This window comes from Bombus pascuorum, chromosome 1 (assembly GCF_905332965.1).
Source record: "Bombus pascuorum chromosome 1, iyBomPasc1.1, whole genome shotgun sequence".
Classification (NCBI taxonomy): domain Eukaryota; kingdom Metazoa; phylum Arthropoda; class Insecta; order Hymenoptera; family Apidae; genus Bombus; species Bombus pascuorum.
The window spans coordinates 8,884,887-8,910,843 of record NC_083488.1 but is presented as its reverse complement, the minus strand read 5'-3'; the positions used below and the strand labels follow the sequence as shown (position 1 = coordinate 8,910,843).

The window sequence follows — 25,957 nt, the reverse complement described above, 5'->3', positions numbered from 1 at the left end:
GTGAGCATTCGACGCACGTAGCCTTCCGCCGGTTAAAATTACGCTCTCAATCTGCTGAAAGATTGAATGGACGTCCATTTATAGCAAATGTACCGGTAGCCGGCCGTACGATAACAAACGAATCGAAGAAAGGGGGTGGTAGGAGGATGGGAGAAGTAGCGTGGAAAGAAAAGTGGCGTACATGAGCGCGATCCTATAACTACCACCTTTAGGCGTATCTTCGGCCGGGTAACAGCGAGTACAACACCAAGTCCATTCAATCTAATACTTCTACGGGTAGGACGGTGGTCCGGGGAGGGCAAGCTAGCAACAACCATTTGAACCCACACAGCCAAAGGGGTCGACACGAACGTGGTTAGGGGCAGTTTAATATCGGATAATTGAATCCGAACCTCCCACCCCCTGGCCACACGACCTCTGGCTCACTCCTGGCCACGAAGAAACGAGACAGAGACGAACGGAGAGTGGCAATGAGAGAGAAAGCGAGAGACAAAGTAGAGAGACTAGGAACGAGCGAGAAAGGCTATAGTAGACTAGAAAGCGGAGATAAAGAACGACTCGAATAAAAAGAGGGAGGGAGACGGCCAGGGCTGATAGAAATAGAAACTGGTGGGTGAAGAGGATGAGGAAAGAAATCGAAATGTAGAGGAAAATAAGAAGTAGGAAGGGAAAAAGGATAACTGTGACAAGGAGTAGAGTAGCGAGTATGTGGCCAGAGTTGGTTACTACCTCTTATTGCAACTTCATCGAACGAAACAAATAGAGGAAACACAGCGTAGTTCAAAGATGGAGGAACGAAAGAAGGGCGGCCCAATTTGCAGCGAGTATTACATCGAAGATCGACCGTAAAGGGATCCAAGCATATCTTCGCGATTAATTCGAGCGAACTTTATCTTCGTACGAAAGAAAGGACGATGGATAAGCATTCCAAGCTAGGCAACGCAATCCCATTCCGGCCAATAAGAGTAAATTAAAGCCGATGTGGAGACCGGTGGGTGCTAACAATTCGAACTGTCGAGCGTTGCTCTAAATGGCCCCGATATATGTGTCTTTCCGTATCTGCGTCTCTGTTTCTCCTCGCTAGTTTTTTCTTTCGCCTTTCGCGCGATATAAGTCGGAACTCGTCCGGTCCCTGGCACCCAACCCTCCACCACTAACCCCGTCGCGGCTCTCTATACACATAGTTAAAATAGTAGCGGCCTGTGGAATGCGGGACCGCGTACAATTTATTTGGCCAACGTAAATTTTCTGCCGACGAATCCCCCTGGGAAGTTATTTAATTTCGGGGCCGATTCTCAGATCTGGAGAACCCGCTGCTGTTAACGGCTCAGACTTTTTCACCCTTTTACCTGGCCGGCGCTTCTGGAAATTTATGTCACAGCACGGTGTACCGTTCAGGAATTGTCCGGATCGTATGCCGAACTCCATTCCTTTCCCTCGTTTGCGTCCTACGGACCGATCTCCAGAGACTTTTTCGTATAATAGTTTCTCGTAATCGTCGCTGGTTTCACCCTTTCGCGATGAGAGTGAAAAACTCAAGCCACGAAATTTCGTATTGTAAATGTCACATTTTAAGCGTCATCGTACGTAAAGCAATTATCGATACTTGTATCCGATAAAATGTTGAAACGCGTGCTACCTTCACGATAAAGATCATTATTTTTCAAATCGTTCGTTCTGAATTCTTCGTCATTTGAGATTATCGTCGATACGTTAATATCGAGTAAATTGTAAAACAAACTGTAATATTCTCTAATCGTAAGTCGATTAAAAACGAAACGGCGTTTTCTGTGGTGCAAAAAAAATGGTATATACAATTCATAAAAGCGAGATCGGACCTATCAAATCGACCATAGGCAATTATGTCCGTCGGTTGGAACGGGGATGGTAGAGAAAAGTATCGCGAGATGGGGGCGGTATCGTTGAAACGCAGTCGTCATAATGACCCCTCCGATATACACAGGATACGAGTGTATACAATGACGACGGGGATACGCGCGGAAAAAATCAGCCGGCGACTGGGATTTCGTTTAATTAATTTTTTAATTACAAACTCATCGAAATGAGTCGGCGAACAGCGACAGCGGACGACGACGGCTCGTATCGACCAATCCAGAATTTTTGATGTGATTGATGGGCGGCGAGGAGGGCCGCAAGAACGAGCCCCGTCGATACGATCATGATTATTATTAATTTTACAGGTATTATTGGTTATCGTTTATATTTATTCAGTACTATCCGGTTGGTCCACCCCTCCCCTTTACCCTGTCAACCCCCTCGTCCCACACCATCGTCCATATTTGCCTCCACGCCGCAGGATAGAGGCGAAGTTGCGTATAGGTTGGGGCGATGCCGCGGAGAGAGACGGCTGTATTTACAAGCTCACAAAGCAACGATACGCAATATTAAAATGTACGGGTAAATTAAAAGTAGAAGCTGCGTGGAATCGACTAATAAAAAATTATTTCGTCGCAGCTGCAGTCTGACCGGCGCGATTAAATGTCGCCGAGTATCGTAACTTTCGATGAACGTCCGGCGGAAAAACGAACAAAGAGAGAAACGATCCACGCAAAGATCTGTTAAACATATTTTATTAATCGTTGAACGCTTATTCGCTGAAACAGATAAAGAACTCTTCGCACTGCGCCTCGTCGAGCTTGTGTAACGAACTTTGTAGATGTTACTGTTCGAGAAGAAAATTAGGAAAATAGTAAAGAAAAATTAAGGGAAGAGGAGATGCAAGAATGGGAAAAGTGTAAACGCGATCAATGAAAGATCGAAAATCGAAGATTTCGGCGGCGAGGGTTAAACTCTGCCCTTCGGTCCTGTGAAGGTTACGGAAAAGGCGTGAGAAAGAAATGAAAGGTCTGCGAAGAGAAAAGCTCTCTTTTATTAAACGAAAAATTGGATCGTGCTTGTCGGAATGCAATATTTCGACGGATTCATTTGGTGGAAACATTTCTTCCTCGGGAAAAAATTCAATCAAATCCAGAAGGTGAGGTAGGAAGGTAGAGGAGGGTGACAGAGAGTGGAAGAGGAAAGAAGAGAGGAGAAGCGAAAACACGCTAACGTCGATCGGGAAGCGAAGAGAAGAGGAGAAGGAGCGAGAAGAAAAGTACGAAAAGTTCGAAGAGCAAAAAGTCACGTCGGGCCCGGGTATCGAAATATTTACAAGCTATCGAGCGGTATTATTTCATTGGCGGCGGTCGATCCTTTCAACGTGACCGTTGCAAAATTCAATCTCATTGATCGATCGCCACGGTCGTTTATAACTTCGTCGAAATTGCATCGTTAGCGGCGCGGTGAGGTATCGATCAACGGCGCGGCTCATTATTTCTCTCCGGCTTCGCTGCAAATGATACTTTCTTCGAAAGCAGACAGATTGCGTACAAAATTCCAGGACGGACCGCCGTTAATATTCCTACCAGACGATGCACATTATTCTCATTACCTCATTAACACACACCGGCCGCCGCTCCATCTCGTTACGACAGAGATCGCGCGTGCATCTTCTTTCTTTTTCCCTTACACACCTCGTACGCGCGTCACCTTTCTTACAAAGGTACAAAGTGTTTCATAACAACTGGTCAATCGAGGAAGATATAGCAAAAGATGATGAAGAAACATATTTTTTCTAATAAACGCGTGCGCAATTTCGTTTTATTTTTTAATACAGAAGGTTTAAGATAGATTAGTCTATTGTAATCAATACTGTAATTAGTTATGAATCTTATAGACTTTTATCGCTTTTACTAAAATACTACAAGATCAAACAGTATAGACAAAAAATAAGATCTCATCTTTTCATTACCTATTACTTAATCGACCTATACTTCTGCGACACCTTATACATAAATACCGTACAAGGTTCCACGATGAACGTCTTAAACACGCGAACTTCAACGAGCAAGAACAAAGCGTCCCTACTGGCGAACGCGTTGCTGTAATTTTTCCAGCTCGAATTTCCGGAAGCCGAAACAACGACGAAGAGAAATTCCTTCGAGGATCGAGATTCCGAGTCCTGTCCACGAGTGAATTTTCACTTTGGCCCGGGTGATGAGCCACCATTACGGTGATTTACTTAATGAGCACAGCGACATACCAGCCAAGGGAGAAAGAAGAACGAGTCGCGATGGCCATCGGGCTAAGCACGATAGAGAGGGTTAAAAGTAAGGCACGCATTGTCTTCGAGAGGACCAGGCCGGGAGAAAGTGTGTCGAAAAACAATGGTGTGTTCAACCCCTATCCGTATGCCCGTTCTTTTCGCTCGTCCTTTCCTCTCTTTTCTTCCCGGATCACCGAGACCTCGTCCGCACCTTGAGGTCTTGATGAAAACGTGACCTAGTATGATTCTGCTGCAGCTACCTGCTGTACCGACTGTGCTTCTCATCCCTAAAAGGCGCTCTCTGGAAATCCGCTGGCGTTGTTTCGTCCATTTTTCGTTGTTTCGTGAATAATGAATTTCTTCTTCTTTTTCCCCCTGTTTTCTTTTCTTTTTTTCTTTCTACCGTTTTATTTATGCTTCTATTATGACGAGGCTTCATTTCAGAGGGAGAGACTCGAATATCAAGTAAGCCTGTTAGTCTTATCGAGGAAAGGTTATCTTGTAAGCTTATCAATCGTTGTATCAGAGACCATTACGTCGCAATGCGACACAATCTACAAGCGTGCACGGGGCCGAGGTAACAAAATTAATTTTTTGCGTGACCGTTCGATCGAACCGCATTCAAGAAGCGGCGCACGCGGCCCGCTTAAGGAGCCACTCGTTGCGGCCAGTTAGAGGCGAGTGTCGCTGGTACCGAGCAGCACGGATCAATTTATTCCTTAATTTACATTTCTTTAGAAATCTTTTTACCCTCTGTCCCGCCCCGTGCCCACCGTCCCTCCGCGGTTATTTACGACATGTCGTGATAGCATGGCCGCTACCCCGACCAGGATTAATGTCGCGACCTTAATTCATTGCCGAAGCTACCTCGACCTCTTGGCCAGCTTCTCGAACAGTACGTTTTCGTGCTTGTCGTGAACGGTAATGAGTTTCTTAACGAAATTCCAATCTCAAAAAGGATCGATATTTTCATTTGCCTACTGTTCGATTGAATAACGATACCTCTTAAAGTTTAACATATTTGCTGCTATCGATGCATACGTTGCTTTATATTAATTATCTGAAATTCAATTGCCAGACTGCCGGTAATAAATGAGCTGCTCAGAAGTCGTGCTGGTCAACTCCACTTTTTATCAGAATTTCTCAATTTCATTATATAAATACACGATTAATGTTCAAGCTCCGAAAATAAATTACTTATTTCCATGTGTTCATTCGTTACAACAAGAAGAGAGGAATAGTCAAATTTTAGTAACAACGTACGTCATTTAAATGTTGAAACACGGACTTGTTTATGAAAGAAGAAAAAAAATTGTCTAAGATAATAGTTTCTGTTCTGAAATCGTTTTCGAGTAGCAAAGTTGTGTGATGTCGCCTCGTTAAAAAAACAACAGAAAGAAGTTATCGATTTGCATGGCAGGCAGAGGGCGGGAAAAGGCGCAAACTAATTACGTGGATTAAACAAGAGAAATGACCTTGTCATATTCATCCAGGCCAGACTCGAAACAAGCGGCGGATGGAGAGAGCAGCGACGCACCGGCACATCGGTCTCCGGGCGTTCGAACCGGTTCGAGAGTGTCTTTCCAAGGGTTGTAGAACATTCCCACTAAAATATAAAGTGGCTTTCGGGGTGGCATAGCAATGGGGTGCCTATCGCATGCATTCACCCAGGGACGCAAACGTGGGGGTGCTATTGATCGACTGGAGAGCCAGTCAACCCTCTCGGCCCTACACGCGCGCGTAAAGCTCACATGTAAAATCATATATGTATACGCACCTGCACAACGGCCGACGCATCTGTGCCTGTAGGTCGTGCAAACGAACGCGAAAGGTGGAAGGTTTAATGTCTAACTTTCGGCTTTTCGTGCGTAACAGCCCGTCCAGGTCTTTTCCGTTCGCACCAACCGTTCGCCCGATATACGAACGTCTAAAGGAAGAATTTCGTGACGCGATTATTTTACAGTGGAAAAAACATAGTATGTTTACTTTAATCCGTGACTCACGAGTACAGATCAAACGAGTTAAAAGCATGATTTCTATTATGATAAAGTCACATTTGTTAATATAAAAAAAGTCTAAGCGTCCTGCAGAGCTCGATTTATAGTCTGAACCGGTATCTGTTTCCAAATCACGAAATTACAAAGCACAATCTTATATTATGTTTCATCGTAAATCTACGACTCTTCGGTATACCAACGATCAACGAGTCAGACATTGATCTGTAGAAATTCTTGAAATTTTTACTTCTCCATAGGATCGGAACCCGCCATTCCAATAAGTCCTTATCGCGTTATATTGCGACTGCAATTTTTCTCATAGAGCCAATTCGTTATAGGTCTTTGCGCGAGCATCGGCGAGGTTTGGCTGAAAGGTGGAGAAACGACGGTGTTGGGTCGGCGAAGGGCCGTTTGGAGGGGGGTAATGAAATTGCACTCATCGTGTGAAATTTAATATTAATCCTGGATGTAATATGAGCGGACGCAGCGGTGCTCAAGCGTCGCGGAAACGATCGTCACTTTCGTAAGGTTCCAAAGAATCGACGCTGGTAGCATCGACGTGACACGATCGCGCCGCCATACCACGTTGGCCCGCCGTCAATCTGTAAAGCGATTATCGCGTCATTTTATCTCGCGATTGCCTTCGATGCAATTTCTTTGCCCCTCTGCACTCTCTTTCGTCGGTTCCGCGATAATCTCGTCGTCGGACGATTTTTCTTACGAATCACGACGATCTGGTTGCACCAATACAGCCTGTGCGCACCTGGTGAGATTCGTAATTGGATAGGATAAGATCGACCACCGGACAAAAACCAGACGTTATCTAACGGTTACATCGATCCGGAATTGAATGCAGAAACAGGAAAGGTGAACGCATTAACGATCGCACTGTATAACGAGAATAATCGAGTAATTTTGTGTCAATGCTGTCGAGTGATTTTGACATCCGAACACCATAGAAACAAAATATTGGAAAGTTTACGATACACCGGTCGATTATTGGAAGGGAGACGTTGGGCACCGCAACGACCTCGTTCAAGTGACGAGCGTCCGTTAAAATATTAATACTCGACTTTTAATGAGAGTTGCTCGTCTTCTCTCTTATGGAGCGAGCGCTTGGTGCCCTCTGCCCTTTACAGCTTCTCCCCCTTTTGCGTTTCATCGCTGTCGTACCCTCTTTCCCCATTCTCTACTTGTCACGATCCAATAAATGCCGCACGAAGAATCTTCACTCGCGAATTTCCCTCCATCCGCGTTATGCTCGCTCCCATCACTGAATTCGGACACCGTGTTCGAAAATCAAATTCTCCGGTGTAATCGTTTCCGGCCGCCCTCGATTAAATTCTTCAACGACCTTGGACAATAGTGTCCCGCGTGCTTCCAGCCGATTCTTAAAATCCAGTTATAGCACACAGATAACCCATTGAATCCCGAGAGTTTTATGACCTTACGGTACCGATCGATCCAGTACAAGTGTCTTCTTACATTTGCTAAGTGGTTGGAGAAATTGCTTTTTGTTGCAAGAACTTGTGTTTACAAAGTATAAAAATGCACTTAACTAGATAAGATCATACAGATACATTTTCCCTTCACTAATATATTCTTCTAATAGCTCTGACAAAAATTATTCAATTTTCTGTGCGATATCTGTATCGACGCAATGTGGCATTACAAACTACATATACAAAATCTAACAAGCTCTTTTCAAGTTATTCATGATAACGTCCAATTTAGAAATTACTCTCTCCCTACGACTGACGGTAATCTATCGTTCTAATTAACCTCCTACTGCTTCAAGCCTCTGCCAAACTTCTAAATTGCAGCACAATCATACCATCCCCGCCCCTCAAGGAACGATACTCGAGGCCGATAAAATATCTTACTCAACGTTCCCCCTAATCGAACAATCGTCGAGGTAACATAACCCACGTTCGAGCACAAAGGACTAAATCATCGCGAAACCCAATCAATGTCTAGCGTACAATGCAATTACAAATCGCTGTACAATTTCTTCCCTCGACCCTGCACGATCACCTCTCGCGAGGACCTTCTGCTCTGCGAATCAAGGACCTCGATTTATCTTTATCCACGCTCTCTCTCTCTCTCTCTTTCTCTTTCTCTTTCTCTTCATTCTTCGTCTTTGTCTCGCGCTCGTCCCAGGACCGTCGCCGACTATGCTCACCGGCACACGTCGGTCCGTCTCTCTTGTTCCTTCTTCTTGCGGCGTTCTTCCTCGTCGTTGCGCACGGCGATCGGCGCCACCACCTAGCTTAGTCCTGTGCTACCTCCTGTCGCAAGCTGCCAGCCTAATCACGGCAGGACGTTTTCGCGCCTTCTGCGCCCGCCGGTAGCGCCGACACAGCCCCCACTACCGAGTCCTAACTCGCCTTCCACTGCGAGTTCCGCTGACCGCAAGTCCTCGCGGCGAAGGATTCGCGTGAAAGTTACCCGACAACTCTTTCGCGCAACGCTGGTTCCGCTTCCCTCTGCGCGCCTCTTGGCGACAACAGCGACGAACATCGTGCACCATTAAAGACGTTATAAAGGAACGATGATGCAGGTTGGAGAATGTTAGAAAGCAGGATGGCAGCGTGGTCGATGATCGCTTCTTCGTTGTTAATAAGTAATTTGTCTTGGTATATGAATTCGATAACGGAATGATGATTGATGAGTAAATAAGCGAACCCTTTCACTGCCGATGAGAGCGACGATATGTAACAATAATTATATCGGAAAATTTAAAATAACTTTCCACATGGGTTCTGGATATAATTATTTATCTATTGCTAATGTAACTTTCGCTTAAGAATAAATAAAATATGGTATGAAAGGTTTTTATTGGAAAATCCCCTAAATGCAAAAATTTGTAAAATAAAAAGAATGAAAGTAACGAATAGGTAGAAAGATGCATCGAGTGTTACAGATTTTTACAGAATTTTTATGTTTTTCGAACGAGAATGGATTAGATATCGATATAAAGAGCATGGTAGCGGAATCGCATGAAAATTTTGCAAACTCAAGATTTTTCCATTAAATTTTACACAAACTCTTCTCTTCTAACTATCGTTCTAATAAAAATCGGGTCCACCAAAGCAGTCATGTAAAAATCGAATGTATATTCTGCGCGAAAAAATTCACTTATTACTAAAATTAGTCTAATAAAACATTCTTTGTTTTAAAATTTAGAACACAGACAGAACATAATTGATACAAAAGGCTATTTATTATCTATCTATCTATTAGTATCTATCTAGGTACTTCACCTACTCGATACTAATACAAATAGCTAACCTATCAAGTTATAAAACAGTCTAATGGACGAAAATCCGAATATCAAAATAGTCTGAGATCAAAATCACATATCTATTTCAACGTCAAACGTAATCCTAAACTACTATCTTTCAAAGTACCGAATATTAATCTACCAAAATCACATACGCTCCTGCTCGAAGCAAACTTTTTCTAAGGGATAAGAATATTACATTTAAATATAAAATTTAGTTAAATATCTAAATATAATTAAGCTTCCAACACTATAAAATTGAAGAAATAAAATAAAATTGTACAGTATCTACTACACTTTATAGCATAAAAGAATATCACGAACAAGATACCTATCGACTTAAGGAATTCATTCTTTCCTCTTAAATTTTAAGATGCTCTGATCTTTAAGATGATCTGATTTCAGATAGGAGCGTATATCGAATAATTATTTTACCGGATAATATTCCTATATCCTCGTTCTATCCTTTTCGGACCCCATTTCCGGAAACAGTTACCTCGCGCTAGCTTTTCGGACAAGCCTTCTTAAGGGACTATCAGACCATAATACGTTAGATTAATTAACGTAATCGTAATGAGACGATCTCATCTCGACGCACAATGTGGGCTACCCGATATCGCAAGTGTCTTGATGTCCTCGTGCGTGCACACGGCAACATCTACCTGTAATACGTCCACGCGAGCAGCTCGCGCGCGCACACACATACAGGTCAGCCGTGTATTACTGACAAGATAGGTCGAACAATGGCTTCCATTACGGCTAGAGACTGGCTGAGTTAATGGGCAAATTGTCTGCTAAGTCATTTAAAGGGCTAAACCCGGTGCAGGCGCAGGCCTCGCTCTAGTCTCTTCACGCGGTTTGCTGACAATCGATGCAATTAGATCGATGGTGCGCCGCCTAAGACCCGATAACCTCGCGAAATTTTCGACCGGAATACGCAGAAAGTTCGATTGAATTGCGATCTCTGATCGGTCGACGTTGGTTAACCGGATTATCTTTGATAAAAGTTTCCCTGCAGATCGAATTAGAAAATTAGAAGCTTGAGACACTAAGCTTCTTGAAGATTACTAATTCAGACAGACACGATATAAGGAAACTTTGATTTTGCCGTGAACGTGAACTCAGCACCATGTAATCGTGACATCTGCCGATATAAATAGATTGCGGATGTTTATGCATTTGCAGATAATTTAAAAACGCAAGCTGTATGTAATACGCAAGAATATATGAAATATGGAAAGTATTAGGTTGTTCGAAAAGTTTCTTTCGTTTTATAAGGAAATAATAGACGCACAATGTCTTTTGTTTTATATTAATTTATTGAATCATGCACGAACGTAATAATAGAAATAGAACAAAATGAATCATACCTAATTCAATAAAATAATACAAAACAGAAATTGTTGTTCATCTATTATCATTTTATGGAACGAAAGAAACTTTTCGTACAACCTAATAGAACGCACACAAGAATATTTAATGTCTACAACAAATCTCTATATTCAGTTCTCGTTTCTGTAGTTATATTCATAAGAATGTAATTCCTACAAACATCCGCAGTCTAGTTATGAATTTACGTAGAACTGACTAGTCACTGTGTATTATGTTTATTACGACACAACAACTGACCCGTTTCTTCTTCCGGACATCGGATAGTGAATACGCAAATCAAATGTATGTATATTTTATTCCGTATACTAAAATGTATCTATTCGAATACATTATTCGATTACAAGAATAGTTATTCGAAACTAAATCTTAAAGTCCATCTATAGCAAACATTCGTGTGTCCTATGTATAGAAACTTGTCCTATCGATAGGTTCCTGTTTGGCGTACAAATTTCCATTACTAAGCGTTAACGAGTAAAAGCAATTGAGAAGTATAAATCTACATATCGATTCAATGTCTATATCAATTTTAACAGAAGTTTCCCAAATATTGTCTATGTAGTAGTAGGTCAAAATAAAGTAAGAAAAAGCGGTTTACTTAATAGAAATATGCAAATAATAAAAGGAGATTGTACAAACTCTGACATTTAAGCCTGGCGCAACAAATAAAGACCTACCCTACGCACATTCTAACAGCAAAGCAAGTTCAAGGACCATCGACATCGAGCGTAAACAGGAGGGTAGCGGCAGCAAGTAGAGGGTGGGGGTTGTGAAATGCGGCAAGGCAACAATATGCTACAAGTTCGTTGATCGTAACAAGGGTACTCACTCTGGCTGGCAGGACGTTTTCCTAGCAGCACCAGTTCCGAGTGATCCTCTTCGCTTATCTCCGGTTCGCGGCACCACGTCGTGCTCGTTCCTTCTCGGCCGGTTATAGGATGCACCACTGATCGATCGCGACACGACCACGTGGCGATCACGAGCGAGCCGTCCAATGGGGAGACAGGAGCGAGCGAAGAAGAATAAACAGAAAACGATCGTGCACGAAGCTCTTTCGAACTTGTTAATCGCGACGACGAAAATTGTAGTCTATATATGGAAATTTATTCCAAATGTTTATTCAAAGTTTAATTGAACTTTATTCGATAACATCGTTCGTTAAGTGGCAGTAATTTCACAGCGAATAATTCTTCGAAGTAAAATTGGATACCGCTGATTTTTGTTAATTGCTGGTTAATAGCAAGTATACACGATGGCGATACGGAAACACGTGACACCGCGACGGTTGCCCGCGGCTGACTGAAACGACGGGGGAAGAAACGTCAGGAGTGTGCGCTCCCGAGTTCTCCTGGGACCGACTGATTCGGTCGAGAACACGTTCCAATTAATTTCTCCAAAGTTCGTTCCTAGTATGATTTTTTCCACGGAAATATGTAAATGGATTCTGAATGAGACGAAGAAGTCTGACGAGAGATGATTGCAAGAAAGGGACGTAATATCGCTTCGCAGCGGAGAAGAACGTCGATGCTCGCCTGCTCGTGGCGGGCTTTTTTCGAGCAGAGACGGATAACCGCACGGTCTGGGCGCCGCGGAGCGACTGCGAACCACCGCGTAAGGAAGCCTCCGTGCCATCTAGCGGAACCCGCCGGAAAACGCGACCCTTCTACTCGTACGCGCTGGAGGGGACGACGATAGAGGGGAAGACGATCCATTTCTACGCTTCTCTATAATTCTCTTTCTCTATGTGTGTCTGTGTTACTTTGGGGTATATTTCTGAATGCCTGTGCTATTGTATCCCCTAAATACTAGCGATGAAACTTTTATGCGATTTCAGACAATGAGGAACATCGGAAATCGGAAGCACGAAGTCTGACGTCTCACGACCATTGTGCGCTAATGTTCGTGCCCAAGGATCGGGCATCGATCGCTATTTGTGCAACGATCGAAAACACGGTTTAGCGAACTATGACGAGGAAAGATCGAGCGTTTGGTAAGAATCGGTGTACGAGGATGTAGAAATAATTGAGACGAATGGCTGGATGTACGAACATCCCTGAAGCTATGGCGGTCAACTGCATAAATTGAAATGCAAAGAGAAATGACGAGTATAGACATTATCTTCTCAAACTTATCTTGGAAATTGCGATTACTTATGCTGTTTTTCTGCGGTAAATACCTTCATGACGATAAATCTGTTGCTTGTTAAAATTCAATTTTCAAACTTTCATACAATATGGGATTGATTAGTTTGATTCGTAAGATCAATTATTAGGAATGAGATAGATGAAGAACTGATGCAGTTGTTTAAGTTGGATATTGAAATATAACGTCTACTTAGGATCATAGAAACTCAAGAGGAACAGCAACGATAAACTGCATTTTCATCGCAACAAAATTTCTCAACTAGTAATTACCATTTGTCATTCAAAAAGATTTCACCTAAATACCTAAGGCTATCGTTATAGCGGATAAGTATGCGAACGAACTGGTGTTCTAATGAACTCAATACGTCAAAGCAATCAAATATGTATACGACTCTTACTACTCTTACGTATGCGTATCGCGAGCTGTAAATATTTTATCTCTATGATGCTAGTTTGCCCAAGTACTCATTCACTGTCAAACATAGTTTAAAAGAAAATATCATAAAGATTGGGAGAAAGCGCGATCTGGAGCGGTACGAAAGCCGCCTAAACGATGCAAGTAGATTCAGCCAGCGCGGTCCAGACAGTACTAGCGGCCAAAACCTCGTGGTGCCTCGTCTCGGGTTCCGTGCCCCACCAGCACGAAGTGCGGAAAGCGTACGCGGAAGCGCGGAAAAGCCGCAGGTGCGGGAGGCGGGGCGTGCGGCGCAAGCGCAGGTGCAAACCACACCTCCGCAAGCTCGGCCAGGGAGGAGCGAGACGCAAGAGAATCCGGAGAGAGGCTCGTGATTGGCGACTCTGTTCACCTGCTTGGTCCCGGTGTCCTTGCCGTTCTTCACCCCGTTCCCCTGATCCATCCCTCTCTACTGGCCAGAAAGACTCCCCCCGTTTCCTCATCCATTCCTCCCCCGCGGCGAATACGGAATCTATTAATACACCTGCATGATGTTAGTAATCACCTTACACCCCCCACCACACGACTGATCTTCGTTTCATGACCGGTCACATCAGTTCTGGACCGATAAGGCGTGCACACGTCTTTCATACAGACTTGAAACTTTGCTATAGGGAGAACGAACAACGATGACGTTGTTTGATGACGAATTTATGTGATAGAAAGTGTATGTTCGTTGGTTGCATTGTTGCATCGAATCGATAGTAGTGAAACATTCAGTAGAGAAAAGGAGATTTTCTTCTAGTAAAGAAGATAAGGACATAGCATGGTACATTATCAATTATTGGCACGTATTTTAGTCTAGAAGTAATAATTTTTATTTTATTTGATATTTCACGTTAGAAAGCATACTGTGAAAGTGGAAAGTAAATATACATTCTCTAAAAATGACGAATCATTTGTGGCCGTCACTGTATACGATGGGAATACGAAAAGTTTCTTTCGTTTCATAAGATGATAATAGATGAACAACAATTTCTATTTTATATTATTTTATAGAATTAGGTGTGATCCATTTCGTTCTATTTCTATTATTATGATCCGTCATAATTCAATAAACTAATATAAAACAAAAAACATTGTGCGTCTACTATTTCCTTATAAAACGAAAGAAACTTTTCGGATAACCTAATACTTACAGCCGACAGTATAAGAAATGAGAAGACGACTAGACAAGGAAACTCGCTGTCGTAATTCGACAGTCTGATTAGTTAACACAAATATGATAGATGAAAATTATTTAGAATGCTTTCTCAATGTATTATAAGAGAAATATCTCACAATGATAGGAAGTTTCCGCATGTGAACTTCTGTGGGAACTGAAACACTCGAACATACGTGTCTGGCACTGATAGACAATTCTACTTCAACGCGAGCCAACTGTTCTCGATGATCTTGGAAATATATCGATACAACTATTACAATATTTTGATAGGATCTTGATAAAAAAACAAGGAAGAACCGAAAGTTGATGAAATCTTTATTTTTTAATTATTATTGAAAAAAATTTTGATCGGTAGTATTTGATTGTTTTAAAAGAAATCTCATACATCTTTGTTTCGTACATATCGTAATGGCTTCTTGAAAACTTATTGAATATGTATATTTGTGATACAAAATAAAAGATGTATTTCTTTGGGAGAAGCATTCATCTAATTAAAAGTTGATTCATGATTTTCATCGCAAAGATGGAACATGGTAGGCAAGCCGGTTACAGCATAGCCAGTTTTTGTTTTCCGTAGAAGATTTGATGTGATCTGTTGGAAGGACAGTTACGATGCTCTGTATGAAAGTTGGCAGCAGGAGGAATTAATTACCCAGGAAGCCAGACGGGGCACTTTGATGTCCGACTGGCTTCCGGCGAGCCACGTAAGGGCCAAGGTAATCGACTTTGCTCGTTTGAGCACAAGTCGTAGCTAACCACCTACGGCACTGGATAACCTATGTGACAGACAGACGGCTGCCGTAGTTGCTTCAAAAGCGCACGCAACATCGAATAACATTGCTATTAACTTCTGCCCTGTCGCTTATCTGTCGCTCGGAAATTACAAAGATCAACCGCGATGCACGGTAAGTCCTTTCCACAAAATATTGACGATATTTCTGTAAATTTTACGACATGAGTCTGATAAACTTGCAGATCTTTGAATTTTGTATTAATTCTTTTAAATTACAACAAGAATCTGATAAACTTGTAAACCTTCGAATTTGTTATTATATATAATTCTTTTAAAATTAAAATTTACATATACCTAAATAAAGTACAAGTCTAAATAAAAAGTTATATGAGTAAAACTCAATGACAACGTATAATAATATTCTGTGACAAAGTAATCCGGCGATATTTCGTTTTGCAAAAAAATTCTTCGAAAAAAAGAATGTGAAAGCATGTATATCACAAGGGAAGCGCAAAATAACGGGAAAAATACTGTAATATATTAACTAAGAGGATGAATTTGCAGCGTGCTAGGCAGTGCCGAACAATGGTTCGCGTTGGAAACTTTAAAAAGAGCAAAGGTTAGGCCACCACCGTGTTCTGCACATAAATTATTTAGAACGTCAGAATGTCACGTGTTCGTAACGCGTCCTCCGCTCGTTCCATTCTACATCCCAATTTCAGAAACCATCATTTACCTCCAACAATAATAAAATCCATTTTCCTCGTCGCATTACTAAATCCAAATATACCACAAACAAAACTAATCCATGAAAATCCATTTTTTAATCTATTCGAAACGATCGCTATCGCTTATCTTGTTATATCGATTCTACGTAATAGAAGTATACAAAGAACCGAAGGAGGACACTTGACAAGCTTAAAATGGCTCTCCCTAAACGGAAGCCAAGCCAGGCTGGATCGACTCGCGGAACATAGTTAAGTCGGCGAGGCGCTAAGGGAAAGAACAATGGCTTATATAATGAGGCCGAGTGGCGTGGCGCAAAATAACACGTGGAAAACTCTCCGGCGGAAATCCGGCTTTCCTCCGGGGACGAAATAATTACCTCGTGCAAATATTCGTAGGCACTCTTGCGCCCTATCCACTCTTCAACCTCCTCCAACCCCACCGCTCTCCTCCGCTTTATCCCTTCATGGAAGGTTTGGTCAAGATTTACATAAGAATAACCTGGAACAACAATCCCTCGAACAATTACCTCCGTATTTAGCCGGCCATCGTCCCCCTCCAGGATCTCCTGCGACCGTATTATTCTAATAAGCCGTGCCGTCCTATCCAACAATGATATCCGTTTCGCCCGGGGATATACGTAGACTAAAATTATTCCTTTTATTTTTGAATCGCCCAGCGGGTCACGGTACTTCACCCCCTTCTTGTTCCACATGCTGGCCGGTCCGAGGTCTGACCAAGCTCGTGCGATTTAATTAATGCCACGACCATTGTTTTTGGATAGAGACGCTCCTATTGTTCGATATATATACACGCGTACCACTACCACGTTCCACTCGCTGCTTCAAAATTTCATAATACGTCCCATTTCGGATAGTAACATGTTAACCCCTTTTTTTCACTAGGATGAATTTCGAGACGAGAAAAAGAGCTTATGGCGCGCATATAGGAGTTCATAGCACGTGTACGAAATTATATGTGGTGTTTGTTGGTGACTGACTAACTGATTTGTTTAAATGGTGATCGCATGAATCTATTGCGGTTGATAGATCATTTTACTTGGTACTGTGAAGAAGTTTCTACGAAATTATGTCTTTGTTAGGATACTATTTTTATAGTGTTACGATATTGTTTCGTCTGAACGGCGACTGGCTGAACCTACTGCGGTTGATGAATCATTCTACCGTGAGGTTTGAAGTTCTTATGAAACTATAGCTTTATCGTCTGATACTGTGTTTAATTCTATGAAAATATGTTACATGCTGAAAGGAAAAGAAAAAGAGGAATAATAAAGAAAGATTATATAGACTGAATAAGATAATTATAATTTCGTATAAAGCATGCGAAATATGATCAAACTCTCCAATTCGCGATTCTTCAAAGAAAATTCCTAAGCTTACAACTATACATTTTTGGCAATTTGTTTTTTTGTAAAACATGTAAATAAAATTCATTGCGTTATATATTTTCTCGTACACCATAAATCCTCATTACTATTGTATCAAATGGCGAGAAAAGAATCGGAACAATCCTAATCACGAAAAGAGAAGAAAACAAGGATTTTTACATTAAAAGACACGAACTCGGAAAAGCCGGATATAGGGTATCGAAGTAAGACTATTTTTCGCAGTGTCCGGCAGACGATCGAACCAGAGAACGATCGGTCCATTCGTTCGGCTTTCACCCGGTGACGCGATCTGATAAGGAAGAGAGAGGATTTGAGAGACTACGAAGTCAAAGAGCGATCTCGAGGGCTCCGGTTTGTAAGATCAAGTCGAGCCTGGCATCCCACAGACACGAGAGAGCGATATCGATTCTCCCGAAGCGAACAACCTGAACGAGGCCTCTACGAGCACGCTCGATTTACGAGCGATTCGACGATAACGAGGAGACGAATGGAGAAGACAACGAGATAAGATGAGATGCATGAGAGCCGTCCTGGTACCCGGAGAGACTTCGTTAACGAGATTACTACAAGCCCGACAAGTTTACTACGGCGAGGGATCGTCACTTTATAAAACTTCACCACCTGTAGTACGCGTGTCGCATGTAAGGTACGATTCTGATTTCGTTCGCGAACTCCAACGATTGCAATGATATACGTCGTGGAAAAGTTAAACGTTTTGGTTAAAATTTGTAGCAAAGGTGAAATTGTTTTATGAAAATATTTAATTACTGAAAAATAGAGACGATCCTTAAGAATTTACAATTCTTTATATCGCGTTTGTTTGTTTTTAGGTAGTGAATTAAATACATATTTCTCAACATACATATATTTTATAACTTATAAGGCTATATTGTATCCGTAAACGGATTGTTTTTAGTTTGGAGAATTATTTTAGTCATTTAAATATTGGAACAATATCACAAAATAAATATAAAAATTAACTGGTAAATTCCGCTGTATCCTGTATCCTGACATAATTATCCTAGTCGCTTCCCATTTATAATAATTGATTAACAAAATAAATAGAAGATCTGATATAGAGGGATGGGGTTTAATTTCATGCACTTTATTAAAGGTTTTTCTTACAACAAACTTTAATAATTTTCACTTATAAACCAAAGAAATATTTGTACTTTAGACAGATTAATTAAATATTTGACCCTTATAATCATTGTAAGTCGCCAATCGTTCATCAAATGAACAATGATCTAATCTTTCCAGAATATGTATTCGATTTCTGCCCGATCACGAATCGAAACAATAATGTATCCAAGGTTTATGACTGATTAGGTATTCCCGTTTGCTATAAATGGTACCGGTTTTTCCATCGAAACGTTAAGCACGGCATTGTCCGTAATTTTTCCCGCGCCACTAGCCTACTTGCGCTGGATAAGTGGCTGATAGTTTCGCGAAACAAAACGGATAAAGAGTGCTCTTCCGCCTTCCGTCTACCACGCAGTTTTCAGCTTATGAATTGCAAGGGACAAAATGTTCATCCGCTGTACGATCATCGGCCGGAAGTGAAACAGCGGCAACTCGGAAGCGGCTGAATGACGCAGAATAAAGTCGAGTTCGAAAAGAACCTCCCCTCGCTTTCCCCCTTCTCCCTTTCCCTCGTCCCTCCACGTCTCTTCCTCTTTTTTCATTTTCAGCGGTATAGAATGAGGTCGATAAAAAGCTGTAGGAAAATACAAGTTCTCGAGCCTCCTTCTCTTTCTTTCTTTCCCTCCTCTTTGCTTCTTGTTTTGTTTTCCCCGTCTAAAGACGCGAATTACCAAGGATTTCGCTGAACGATCGTTTTCAGCCGTGTTTCTCTCTTCTCATTTTCTTCTCTCTCTCTCTCCTTTTTTCTACCGCGGTTAATTTTCTAAACGAGGGTACTTTCGGAAATATAATTTGCTTATTGTTTGTCCGTTCGCAATTCAATTGCCGTCGAACAATCGCGTGGCCGTAATTACGCGCGGGATTAACGCGAAGGTTCATTGAAATCGGTAAGAATCGCGCGCATTTGCCAAACCTGGGATTTTTAATCTACGAAATTGCACTCATTTTGCCTCTACCCGAAATGGATGAATCTTCCGCGTTCTTTCTTTTTTCACCGTGTCTCGAAATTCGAGAAACTTTAGGCAAGACCTGTAAAGTGTTTATACCCGGTAAGTACATCCGTTCCAGTTAACATTGTCGACGCACTATGTGCTATTTCGGAGAACTAGCATTTTGTATAGAAATTCGTGATAGAATTGTATTTGCTCGAAAATGATCAGCTGTGATTACCTTGTTACTTATTAAATTTCTATCATTTAAACGCAGCTCGTTATCGATTAATCTCCGGCTTTTTGAGAATATATATCAGATAAAAATGTCCAATAAAAAATATATTTTAAAACAAAAAAGAGAATAAATAGCAGTAAAAAGAGGACCATGTAAAAGCAAATCGTACAGATGGCCAAAACACGCATGCATCAAATTAGTATGATTATTTTATTTCTTCGTTATTTGAAAGATCTCTAAATACCGAGAAGGTCTTAAGAGTCACGGTCGTCTGTGGAATATATACTCGATATTTCAGGAAGACCTGCTCCCGCGGGACTTCGTATTTTATGCGAAAGATCTTACCGCGAGCTGAGTTCCGGCTTCGTGCGATCTTCTTTGCCTTCCGGTGCGAATTACGTTAGCGAGTCTACGCGAGACGAAAGCAAGAACGAAACCACGGATCGACTATGATTTTCCAATCACTTTGGAACCAGCTTGCGCATGATTATTAATTCAAACAGCTCCGCGATATTCTGTCCTTACTGCTCGCTTATTACCTCTATTAATTCAATTATCTCTTTGTTCCGTATAAAATAGATCATTTAACGAACAATTAACGTGAAGTAACATTCTCGGGCAATGTAATTCTGCGCTTATAATTTCGCGTAATCACGGAGCAACGACGAAATTTCGAGACGAAATTGAATTGACCTAACCACGAGTGAATAGACTCGTTCAAAAGCGGAACTGGTATGGAAAAAAGGGACGGAATCGACAAGAACGGCGAGAAGAACAACGACAACAACGACGCTGCAACATCGACGTACCTTCCCAGGTAAAAAACCAAAAAGGAAAGAAATAGAACAAGGAGAGGGAAAAACAGCGTGAAAAAGACAGACAGAGAGGCGGAGGTTACGTACGTTCGCGAGTTGGAAAGAGAGCAGAAGCTCGGAGATAAAATCACCGAGCGAGCAAGCCGTAGCTGAGCGCGAATTTAACAATAAACCTCTGTTGAGGAGAGAGATGGAGAGAAAAAAAGGCCGGAGGCGAGTTTTCACATTTAATTCGCGCTCGTCGCAGTGAAGGGGGGCGGAGGCCGGCTCAGGGATTAACGTCGCGAAATATCACGAAAATATGTAAATATATCGAGAGACAAGCAGCCGAGCGGTCGCAGCTAGGGTTGAAGTGGGACGAACTTTCGAGAGGGGTTTGCAGAATCGAGAGAAAGGAGAGGAAGGCTGTCATGGCAGACAGAGAGCGAGAGCGAGGGAAAAAAGTATGAGAGTAAAGCGGGAAAAGAACAGAAACAGAGAAACAGCAGGGAAAGGGAGGGAAGAGAGCGAGAGAGATTTCCAGAGCGTAGAAGGCCCATTGAAAGATTAAAAAACTCGCTCGCGTGCTCCATGCCGAATCTATACTCACGGATCTTGCTTTTTTCCCCTGCCCCGCACTCTAGCGAGCGTACAAGTGCGTCCGTAAGCGGGACGATCCCGTAGGAACAACGTGGAGGGAGTGGAAGGAGAGAGACGGGACGGAAGAAACAGGAAAACGGAGACACAGAGGATAAAATAAAAAAAAAAAAAAACGAAGGAAGGGTAGAAGATAAAGAGGAAGGACTAGGAATGAGTGTACGCCGAAGAGAGGGGAAGAGAGAGAACGAGAGAAAGGGGGGAGAGGCGGTATTTAACTACGAAAATGTTCAGTCAAAAGCCGTCGTTCTGATCTCTACGGGAGCAGGTACAACGATGAAAGTGGATGTATGAAGAGATACAGGTGGATGTGGGTGCTATTACGAGCAAAAAGCAAACACACGGGGTCGGTTGGAACGTTCTACTTCATTTTATTCGCGGGGGCTGGCCGAGCTACCATGCTAGGCCATACCCTCGGTGCGAGCAGACGTAAAACAGATCTCGGAAAATCTACCCTATTGTTCCACCTTCAACGAAAAGGAAGGACTATCGGCTTACCTCTTATTCGAAACCGGCTGGCTTGCCTGGTTGGCTGGTTGGTTGGTTGGTTGCAGCTTCGTGAAATGCTTTTTTAACCGTCGATTCCGCGGCTATCTCGGGTAAATGCCATGGAGATGGAGAAAAAAGTCGACCGGTTACTCCTTAATGCTGCATTCGCCGGGCCCGCTTCCTCGAGCATTCTCACCTGTAAATTAGCAAAAATCAAGAGTAGAGAACTGTAACGCCAGAGATGCTAGTTTTCCATGGCGAATCCATTCACCGGGGATCTAAAGAAGCTTTCCGATAAATGTTCCGCGTGCAACGTGTTTTATTCAACCAGCGTTTTTATGCGTTTTATCGCATCGTTTGCGAAACGATGCATTATACAAAATTAAACGCGAAAGAACGATATTTTAATTTACGGCTAGTCGATGTTGGTTTAGTTCTACGTTGTTATATCGATATTCTTGTTCTCTACGTTTCTTTCATATGCAATTGTCACGAATTTCGAATAAAATACTCGTAAATTCGAAAGTTTTCCACTTTAACGATACGTCGTGCTCCTTAAATTCTCAACACAAATTCTGTTATATCACTAGTACCTATCTAATGAGAATTCTATTGTACCATACCGTGTTTAACGAGTTACAAAGAACCTGTACATACAATTATTGTTCTAACCAATTATTTTTTATAAAAGGAATATTTTTAAAGAGTATCGGTATCTATATGAAGTGAATATACTCGATTTGCAATTTGCAAAAATTATTTGCATCGCGATGAAAATCCATGAAGCGTGAGTGATGCATCCGAAAAAAGGATGAGGGGAAAGCCAGAAAGCCGTGTAAAATTGTTAGACAACTCGATCAATAATATCAGAGAGATCGTTCGTTAGTCTCTCAGTTAGCGTCGCCTCTCGAATCGCGAGTAATCAAAGGCTGCACAAACGTGATTGAAATATAATGCCGGGCGAGTTTGTTCGTATCATTCACCCTTCGGCGGTGATCGGCTGTCAAAGTGAAGCCCCGCGGCACTTTCACGATGTTCCGGTTAATTCTTTACCCTATCCATACGTTTCGTCTACTATCTACCGATTGAAATACTGCCCTACAAAATGCCTGCCCATGTCTGACGCGAATGCCTAGGCATCGTCAAAGTTTGAACTACCTGAAATTATCGATGCACTCTCTGATGTGACGGTTGCATTTCTTACAAATGAGGAAGGATATTATATTTCTGTGCTTCCGTCGTTTCAAATGAGAGCCGTATTAAAAAATTGAAAATTATTGATTAATTCCTATAGAGGAATTTAAGATCCTAATTAAGATTCTATAGAAGAATTTAAGGAAAAGCTTTGCTTAAAGTTACGTTACTTTAGAACGTTTTATCGCCAAAAATTTATCAAAGTAAAAGAAATTCCTCTTGATAGTTGGAGCACTAATTTCAGGAGTAGTAGCAATGTTATATTAGTAAAAAATTAAGTAAACAGCAATTGATCATCATCGATGGTACATGGTAAATATTTTATTTAAATTATCAAATATCTCGAGCATGAACAGATACACATGGCACTGAGAAGCTTCCGAGACATTAATTGGTGGAAGAAAATTTCTGGATTAAAATATGAGGCGAATCCGACCGATGTGTGTCTACTGTGTGTGATTATTTGCACGGGCAGGCAACTAAAAGAATTTAAACAAACAAAAATTCAAATAATAAACAAAATTTCAAATACATAATTCCCACATTTAACTTCCTCCAACTTTCCTGCGACTGGGATCAAGTTCCCAACTTTCGAGAAGAAAGTTTTCGAGTCACGGTTCCCGCAACCAAATCCCAAGTAATGTGACTGAAGGATAAAAAAGCTTGGAACACACCCCGAAAACGTCCTTGGAACCACAGGAAATCGAGTAGGAAACGGCGAGAATGTCGAGATTATCTGTCTTATCCTGTGGCATAGGTGTAAGCAGTTAATCGAGCCGTTTTATAGGACAGTCGAAAGTGTCCGATCGAGGGTCTGAGAGGGTTGGCTTCCTCTTTACCGTCGCCACGATAAAATCTCGGCCTACCGCACTCAGGAGGATCTAATACGCGGACGTACCGAGTCTCTCCTAATCTGATCCACGAAACGAACCGTTCGCGGTTATTACGCGCGACTACATCGCCGATAGAAAGCACCCCAACCAGGTAACTCGTGATACGTACTACACAAACCAGCATTATAGCTGCACCACGGATGATAGTTCAAGAGATCGAAATCGTCCCCTCGGGCGGATTCGGCTCTTGTACGTACCGTGTGCACCCTCGTCTCTCTCAGCCCAATTTCTCATCCTAATGTCTCACAATTATACCTACGACGACGTTACTCTTATTATTGCTCTTATTATTATTATTATTATTATTATTATTATTATTATTATTATTATTATTATCATCATCATCATTATTATTATTATCATTATTATTATTATTATTATATATGCAAATATTTCATGTTCGAATCTTTGATAGATCTTTGGTAAGAAAGTAACTATGTGAGATCGTAAAAGATATTCACAGGTTTTATATGTTATTTTGTCTTAACTTTAGGATATTACCATTAATTATCGTCGATATCGGTTTAGCTATTTTAGAGATGATGTTGTTAGTAAAATTTTACAAACCACGAATTATCTGATTATCGTATGTAAGAGAAGATTATAGAATCACGAAAGAGAATTTTATAATTTGTAGCTTATCAGTTTACTATTATTGTTACTTGATAAATTATTGTGTAAGAGGGAGAAAATTTAAACTTGTTTGAAAGGGATAACTTTTATGTCAGTAAAATTACGATGGAGATGCACCTACAGCTGTCTAGTACATTATTAACACGATTGTGTGTAACTGGAATGTTACGAGGTTACATTTTTTAAGCTAGGAATGAAAATTTCTATCTTACTCGATAAGTTCAGAGATCATAAAATAGAAGCGTATTAAAAAATCAACAAAATTGATTGAATCGATTGAACAAAAATCTACGTTTAATCGTAACATGTACCGCATTCGCTGCTTAATTAAGAATCTCCTATCATTCCACCTATCTTTCTACAAACTGCTCATGACGTAATCCACCCTGAATTGAATATCCTACCCTCTACTTCTCTCCAGCTGCGCAATTAACAAAATTACAGGCTCCAATATCGACGCAACATTCCTCCACATTGCTATCTCCATCGTAGCTACATTGTCTACCATGCAACAATTTGTTCGAGTACAAGAATGTCTCGCATGATTCACAGGCAGCATGGGGATCAAAATTGCTAGACGTATAATACGACATCTGCAATGTCGGATCATGCGTTGTTAAAGCATTCGAGAAGCCTTCGAAATATAACAAACCACCGATGATTATCACCGGGCATTAAGCTAACGAAGCAGTGCCTTAAAGGGAATATAAGGCAGCGGGATGTTGTACGAGTCGGACGTCCAAGTGTGTACACGTAAGCGTTCCATGAACGTCTGATCACCCTTTGAAAACGGGAAGGTAGTCATGTTGTAGGTCTTCCGGCCTGTGTATGGGCTGGTATGCGCAAGGAGGGCATAAACCGAGACAATAGCCGCCTTAGGGCATTCGAGATGACCGCCATTAGAAGCGCGTCCCTCATCTCTCCCTCGTTCCGTTTTCCTCGTTGTTCCTCCGCTACCCTCGCAAACGACAAACTCTCCGCTACAAAATTTCACGCAAGTCCACGCGCATGAACATGCTGTTTTATACGTACGATACACATTAAACTTTCTTGATACGATGATTCATTGAACTATATTTGTTTCTTACCGAACTGCAGGTTTCTAGGCATTCATGACAAATTTCAAAGTACAAAATTCACAAAATGTACGTAATACGCAAAAATATACGAAATATTCAAACCGTAGTATTAACCTGTTATGTTAAATTCCTGTTTAGCTCCTACCTTTTAAATTATGTTCATGAAAGTATAAATTTATTATACATCAACCGTGAATTTTTCATCGAATGTATTTTCTGCGCATTAAATATCATTAACGTTAAATTGAAACAATCGGAGGCGAGTATCAAGTCTCTCGTTCTTGTACCATCACACCATCCAATTTTCAACCACACATGGTATACCAACTATCTTATTTTTAAATACAAAGCATAAAATCGTAGTTATAAATTTTAAACATACAACTTATTTCCCTGTCTAATGAACTTGATTCTTAGATAACATCATAAATTAGCCGACTGAAAATTCACGCAACGCCATTACTCGGCAACACCATTCGTTCGGAATCAAAGATAACAAGCACA

The 25,957-nt window shown here is 41.4% G+C and overlaps 1 protein-coding gene across 6 annotated transcripts in view; it reads right to left on the bottom strand.

The window, feature by feature from the left end:
• LOC132916697 (LIM/homeobox protein Lhx9) overlaps positions 1-25,957 on the bottom strand; it is a 474,804-nt gene that overhangs the window by 411,606 nt on the left and 37,241 nt on the right. For 4 of the 6 annotated variants that reach the window (XM_060976919.1, XM_060976988.1, XM_060976978.1 and 1 more), the window contains exon 1: positions 11,604-12,376. The gene's annotated coding sequence lies outside the window, so the exon portion shown is untranslated. Of the gene's footprint in view, positions 1-5,882; positions 6,033-11,603; positions 12,377-21,663; positions 21,851-25,957 lie in introns of those variants that run through there. The other 2 variants (XM_060976949.1, XM_060976939.1) reach the window with 2 other exon arrangements.